This window comes from Acinonyx jubatus, chromosome A1, assembly GCF_027475565.1.
Source record: "Acinonyx jubatus isolate Ajub_Pintada_27869175 chromosome A1, VMU_Ajub_asm_v1.0, whole genome shotgun sequence".
Lineage (NCBI taxonomy): Eukaryota > Metazoa > Chordata > Mammalia > Carnivora > Felidae > Acinonyx > Acinonyx jubatus.
In genome coordinates this window covers 30,828,451-30,836,356 of record NC_069380.1, presented here as the reverse complement: position 1 = coordinate 30,836,356, position 7,906 = coordinate 30,828,451, and the positions used below count along the sequence as shown (strand labels likewise).

At 35.1% G+C, this 7,906-nt stretch overlaps 1 pseudogene; it reads left to right on the top strand.

The window, feature by feature from the left end:
- Positions 1-6,893: 6,893 nt before the first annotated feature.
- Positions 6,894-7,530, top strand: LOC106987234 (peptidyl-prolyl cis-trans isomerase-like 3; annotated as a pseudogene).
- The last annotated feature ends 376 nt before the right edge of the window (positions 7,531-7,906 follow it).

Here is a 7,906-nt window from a genome sequence, read left to right as displayed (position 1 = left end):
CCAAATCTATGAGGCACAGAGAACTCCTGCTAAAATCAACAAAAGTAGGTCAACACCAAGACATATCAGGGCAAAATTTGCAAAATACAGAGGTAAAGAAAAATTCCTAAAAACAGCAAGGAAAAAGAAATCCCTAACTTATAAGGGAAGACAAATATGGTTAGCAGCAGACTTCTCCACAGAAACTTGTCAGGCCAGAAGGGAGTGGCACAATATATTAAACATGCTGAATGGGAAAAATATGTAGCCAAGAGTAATTTATCCAGCAAGGCTGTCATTCATAACAGGAGAAGAGAGGGTTTCCCAGACAAAAGCTAAAGGAGTTAGTTTATGCTACTCAAAGGGTACAAAAATACTGACTCGAAGGGACACATGCATCTGAATGTTTATAGCAGCAATATCAACAATAGCTAAATTATGGAAAGAGCCCAAATGCCCATTAACTGATGAATGGATAATGAAGATGTGGTGTACACACACACACACACACACACACACACACACACACAGTGGAATATTATTCAGACATTAAAAAGAGTGAAATCTTGCCATTTTCAATGATGTGGATGGACCTAGAGCATATTACACTAAGTGAAATGAGTCAGTCAGGGAAAGACAAATACCATATTATTTCACCCATATGGAATTTAAGAAACAAAACAGATGAGCATAGGGGAATGAAAAAAAAAGACAGAGGGAGGTAAACCATAAAAGAGACTTTTAACTATAGAAAACAAATTGAGGGTTGCTGGAGGAGAGATGGATGGGGGATGGGCTAAATGGGTGATGGGTATTAAGGAGGGCACTTGTTGTGATGAGTGCTGGGTATTATATGTAAGTGATGAAACACTAAATTCTACTCCTGAAACTAATATTACACTCTATGTTAACGGAGTAGAATTTAAACAAAAACTTGAAACATTAAAAAAAATTAAAAATACCAAAAATACTATATATGTATATTACCCTTATGACAGTGAAACAAATTATATACTTGAGGTTTTTAAGGGAGAAAATCATACAGTAATATAGTAGTCATTAATGAAGTAACATGTCCACTTCTGGGCAACAGATTTTTAAAATGACTTTAAGTAATACAAAAGCATTGAAAAATTAAATGCAATAATTGATTCAAAATATCTGCTTTTCACTTAACTAGACTTGCTTGACTGGTTACAAAGATGTATAAAATAGAAACCTTATCCTTAAGGAACTTTCCTAATGTAAGATAACATATCCATAGGCAAACAACTGTTAAGCATGTGAAAAATGGTATAAAGGATACATATACCAATAATAAATGTAGTTGATTTGGGAAAACATACTAACCTAGGGTAACTTAAGATATTACTATTATCTGGACTTATCCCTCAATCTACTATTTCTTGACACCCCTGGAGTCCTGGGATAATGCAATGAGGACAAAGGTCAGTCGTTATTATAGTCTTAGTAAATGCAATGATTCCAGAATCCTCATAGCATCTAAGGGAGCAGATAATACCAGCATCTCCTAGTTACTCAAAGTCACGTATTACTACCTTGTATATAGGTTTTATGAGTACACTGTGTTATTCTTCTTAATTAAAATCTACTCTTCTTCCATCAAAATTAAAACCCACTTATTTAAAAAGATCATCAGGAGCACCTGGGTAGCTTAGTCAGTTAACTGTCGACTTTGGCTCAGGTCATGATCTCATGGTTCCTGAGTTTAAGCCCTGCATTAGGCTCTGTGCTCTCAGCACAGAGCCTGCTTCGGATCCTCTGTCTCCCTCTCTCTCTGCCCCTCTGTCACTCGTGTTCTCTCTCTCTCTCTCTCTGTGTCTATCAAAAATAAATAAATAAACATTTAAAAAAATAATCAAAGTGACTAGAAGTATGATCCTTACAAATACGATCTTTATCCCCAGTTTGGAACCATTTATTTGCAATAATTTCATCCAGTCAGTACTGTATAATCTGTGGGATTTTGGTATTTGAGCCATTCCGCCTAAACTTAACCAGTCTGGCCCTAACTCTTGATTGCCTTTCAAACCTTTGCAATCGTCCAAGTAGCCTTCTTTGTTTTTAGTGGGTCCTATTAATTGAGAGGGTGTCAAGACCCATTTTGCTGTCTTTTTTTTTTTTTCCACCTGATATATAGCAGTTGCTCAGCTAGTTTCTGGATTTCTTTTGGAGGAAATTGTTCCTTATGTTGCTGTAAATTCAGTTTGCTCATGGAAGGAAGTGAGTTCAAGAGCCTGCTTATGTTCCCGTATTGAAGGAGAACGCCTATGTCCCTGTGTTCTTTGATTTGTGGCCTCCTTACTTCATCTTCAAAGCCATTCATAGGGGGTTGAGTTCTTCTCATGCTTTAAGTATCTCTGACCTCCTGTTCTGCCACATATCTCAAACTCATGAGTATTCTACAAGTCCTCACTTTTCAAATGTTATCATGTAAAATATCACCTTCTTAATGTACAATTTCAGGAAAATATAACCATTTCTAAAAATACATAAATCTCAGTTTTATATGCCCATATGCAAAGTATAAAGGTGTATAAAACTTAAAAAAATTAAATGTAAGTGATAAAAGTGTTCTGTTATAGAGAAATAAAATAGAGGCGAAATAGATGTAATCCATAATGCTGTCCTTTTAGCTGGATGCCCAGCATAGTTTATCACCACCCATTTGCATATATTGTATTTTAGAATTTTTGCCAATGGAGAAAATTGTGTATATTTAAATTATGAAACACTTAGTCACATCTTGATACTTTTCTTCAATTCAAGACGTTCATCTTAAAAGAAAATGGTGACATATTCTGTGATCGCTTATAGATCAAACCAGTATTAAACATATATATGCTGTTGGAGACAGATATCAGTAGTATATAATACTGATTATGATTATTATACCAAAATTTTATTTTGTTCTTAGAAATAATGAGCATCTTATCACTGGAAGTATATACACCCACATGGTATGCTTGTATTTCAGAATGGTTAAGAAGATATTTACAAATGGGGACAAAAAGGTGGATAGACTTTAAGATACCTTCTCATACAGAAAATCCATGATCCTTAAATGCTGGATGAAAGAAATAAAACAATAAAGTTACTTTTTTCTTTAGCAACTTATCATTAGTTTTAGAAATATGTTTATATTTATGTTATCTATTGTTGCTGTTCTTAAAATATGTTGAAACAGTACTATTTCAGTCTGATTAGAATTTGTTTTAACTCAGTAAAGTTGGTCTAAACATTATGTACCACAGATGAAGAAATAAGTGTTAAAGAAAATTAATGAAGGCATAAACTGCAAGGGAATAGTCATATCATTTGAGAAATTTATTTCTCTCAAGGGCACTGTTGTAACTGTTAGCACCACGGTCATAGAAAAAGCCCTTGACTCTACCCATTAAACAGCTAAGAGACCTTGGACAAGCTTCATAGTCCCTGGAGGGCTCAGTTCTTTCATCTGTGGCTGAAAGGATTTAGTCAAGATGATCTCTAAGATTATTCCCATATCTATGGCTTCATTATTTCAGGTACCACATAGAACCATACCAAGAGGAGAATATCGTTTATTGACTTGGTTAACTTTCTCTTAAGTAAAAAATTACAGTTAGAATTCCCTGGCCATAATCTTTTGCATATTACCCAAATAGCTGAAAATACAACTTTAAGAATGAAGTTTTCAGTTTTGTTTATAGGCTTTAGTGGAAAAAACCATTTCATGACAAGAGGTAATAAGCAATGCAGCCATTTTTTACAGAAACATAGATATAAAGTTATATATTTTTAGATATTTTCCATCCAATCTCAGCTATAAATGTCTTTATCACCTACAGTTATCTTTGGAATTAAATCTTTTGAGAGATGAACGCTGTAGACTATTTAATGCTTCAGCAGGTTTAGATGCTTATAACTTGTGAAAAGTTAAAATGTTATTTCTTTTATTTCATATCTATTCTAAACTTTTATTGGTGCTTTTGAAACAGATATTTTAGAAACAAAAAGGATGTGAGTGATCATCTAGCCCAATTTTGTCATTTTTAAATCAAGACCACAAATCGTTTCACTCCTCCCATCAAGAGGTCATAACTACAGGCCTTGCTGTTGAAGCTCTGAGGTATTCCCTGTGAAAAGCTCCATACACTGAGGTGGTTGCCATGCTGAGGAGGCCACCTGTACAAATTCTGATTGGTGATCGGAGCTGAGGTTAGTCTTCTGCCGTTCCCCATGAAGTATCACATGACGGGAATTGTTTTGGACCCTCCATTCTAGACCATCTGCCAAATGAATACCTCTGAATGACTTCTGTCAAAACTACATGAGGGAGGAGAATCACCCATTTGACTGCTGCTACATTATTGAGTCATAAAATTATGAGATATAATAAGATGATTGTTGTTCTAAGCAACTTAACTTTTGGTTGGTTTTTGTCTTGTTTTTATTTTTACTGCATCAATAGATAAACGGAATTTGGTATATGGAAGTGAGGTGCTAACATTACAAAATCTAAAATGTATGGTTTTGGTCTAGGGACAGGGCAATAGGCAAAGGTCTGACAAACCTTAAAGTGACAAGTAGAGAGGACTCGAAGGAGACTGAACAAAGAAATTACTAAGGGCTGGCAGAAAGTTTGGTAATACTGCCACTGAGGTAACCTGGAAAATATACAGTGTACTTAAAAAACTTGATAATCTAGCTAAGATGATTTCTGAATTAAGTGTTGAAGGTGTTACCTCATTTCTTCCAGTTATCTAGTAAAACTGAGAGAAAAGAAAGATGAAGTGAATAGTCAATTGCTAACAGAATATGGAGTGAATATAAAGGGCTTAGGACAACCAGCAAGTTGTCCTCAAAGTAAGAGATGGTCTCAGGGTAGAGATAAAATCTAATGCACTACTAGTAGAACACAGCCTGTGGTTGTAAGATCGTTTAAGACTTCAGAAGGATTTAAGGCTGATCTAATGTACCCTCTCAGTAACAAAAAAGAAAAAGGGTATGCCATATAGATGCTCTAAAACAGACAATAGTGCTTAGTGCACAAACAACAGCCTCACAGGAAAACCAAGATAGAGAAGGATTTACCACAAAAAGATTTATGGGTTTGGTTTTGTCTAATGAAATAGATTAGTAATTAACACCCAAATGGCTCATGAGATGTTAAAGGAATTATATTAACATTGAATAGGACAGAAAGAGTAAAAAGAAAAAATTAAAGTCTTGAGATAACCAAGAAGCATTCTAAGAAAACTAGATTTTGAAAATAGATTTTATGGAAAAGTCTACATTATGTGGAAAAGGAAGTTTTCACCATCCATTTGCATATATTCAATTTTAGAATTTTTGCCAATGGAAACAAGCCAAGAGCCATGTAGGATTATGCCCAAAGACCAAGACTGAACCTCAGTTGGGAAAGGAAAATATTTGCCAGATTATATTTAAGAATTTCTATAGGATAGTGATTGCTATGTGTCTTATTTTCTCCCTTCTGGAAAAGGAATATTTACTATGATTATCCTACACCTGTTCCATCTTGGAACATTAGGTGGGTGGAGGATAGATCATTTGTCTTTCCATTTCACAGATCTACAGTCTAAAATAACTTTATCCAAGGGAGGAAAAAAAAAACCCTAAAACTAAAACTAAAACTAAAACCAAACTAAATCCAAACTAAAAGCAAACTAAAGCCAAACTAAAACTAAAACTAAAACTAAGATACTTTTACATCTAGATCTGATTTAAATGATGTGATCCTGGACCTTAAACCTGAGCTTCATAGCATAATAGAATGAGACTTCTGGTGATTCTCACATGATGAAGGAAGATCAGTACTGTTGTAAGCAGGGTATGGACTATAATGGTTTCATCATGGAAGCAAATTATTTGAAACTTCTCTCATGGATATGCAGGTCAATGATCCTGCCCCTTGAATATGCACATGGTTGAGACTGCTTCAACCAGTAGGGTATGGCAGAAGTGGTGCGAGAGTGTCAAATACCACGCAACGTTCTCTTTCTTCATTCTTGGCACCCTGATTCACCAATAGAAGAAGTCTCTGCAGCTGCCATACTGAAGAGGCCAAAGTTAGCCATTTTGTTGACAATTCAGCTGAATTCAGCCTTCCAGATACACCCTCCAAGTTACCATAGGTGTGTGTATGAAACTTACACCTTCCAGTCCAGACTATCTAACAGTTGAATGTCATCAAGTGACCTCTACTATGTCACATGGAACAGTAGAATTATGCAGCTGATCTCTGCTGGAAGTTCTGACCCACAAAATTTGTGTGATACAGTAGAATGGTTGTAGGAGCTTTACCGTTAAGTTTTATGGTCATTTGTTCCAAAACAAGAGATACCTGGAATATACACTTTCTCCTTTAAAGATCAATCTTTAAAAGATAAAACTGTGGCAAGGAGAAGTGAAGTAATTTATACAAGTTTATGCAATAATATAGGGGCTATTGCAGTGCAAAACCAGGACCTGTATCTTCCTCTTCTTTCCACTGTACCCCATTGTCCTGACGAGTGCATTTTGTTGTGTAATACTATCTTATAATGTTTAGAAATCAAATGGTCAACTTTTTGAAAATCAATCATGTTTCTTTTTAGTCCTTTCTTCTGTTTCTTTCCTTTTACCTGTCTTCTGCTATTTAATGTTTTGAGGCTCTTCCCACATATGAAGATAATAAACATAGGTGAATTCTAAATTTTTAGTGGACTTCAAAATCAAAATGCAGGGGAGCCCCTAAGACACTAATTTCGAATCACGGGCGTCTGCGATTACATCTTTTCTGTTTTAAAAACAGCTGTGCTAACCAAAGTGAGACTCATTTTCTAACTTCTCTTGTTAAGACAGTGAGAAATTAGCAACAGTACTTCCTGAAACCATCAAGAAGAAAAATGTCAGTGACATTGCATAGAGATGTAAGTGATACTAAAATAGAAGTTTTCTGTGAGAAGACACCCAAATATGTGAGAAATTTTCGGCTCTTAGTGCCAATAATTACTACAATGGCTGTATATATCATAGAAATATCAGGGATTTTATGGTTGAAACTGGAGATCTAACAGGTGCAGGAAGAGGAAGTAACAGTACCTGGGGCAAGAAATTTGAGGACGAATATAGTGACTCTTAAGCACAATGTTAGAGGTGTGGTATCTATGGCTAATAATCTCTCAAATACCAATGGATCTCAGTTCTTCACCTATGCCAAGAAGTTACATTTGGACATGAAATACACAGTATTTGGAAAGGTAATAGATATTCTGGAGACTCTAGATGAATTGGAGAAGTTACCAGTAAATGAGAAGACATATCAACCTCTTAATGATGTGTTCATTAAGGACATATCTATTCATACCAATCCATTTGTTCAGTAGCTATAATAGACTTGAAAAGATATTTGGCAAACTGTTTGGGGAACACACCTATTCTGGTTTACCCAGTTTTAATTATGCCAGGAGATTTTTATCATCCTACTGCTTGTTTACAACTAAAATCTTCTGAACTAGTGGTACCAACGGGACCCAAACAGCTTTTACTCCCATTATTAGAGCATATACTTTACTATAACTATTATCCAATGTATTTCTTTAAGGTTAATTTTTTAGATATCTTCTCTCTAATTTTTTTACATGTAAACATTCATTTAAAAAATAGAAATACATTATTTCTGTGATGAAGACTTAACGTCCTACCTAGTTCTACTCCTGTTCACACTGGCATCCCTTATAACTAGCACTAGAAGCATTTAACATCATCTGCTTTCTGAGCTAGAGTGAATCCAAGCCTGAGATGAAGACTTTATTCAGAGAAATTTAAAAGTTCCAATCCAGCAGATAAGAAGTTCCATACTGAGGTAACTTTTTGATAACTCCACTCCTCTCTTGTGGTCTCTTCTTCCAAGTTTGAT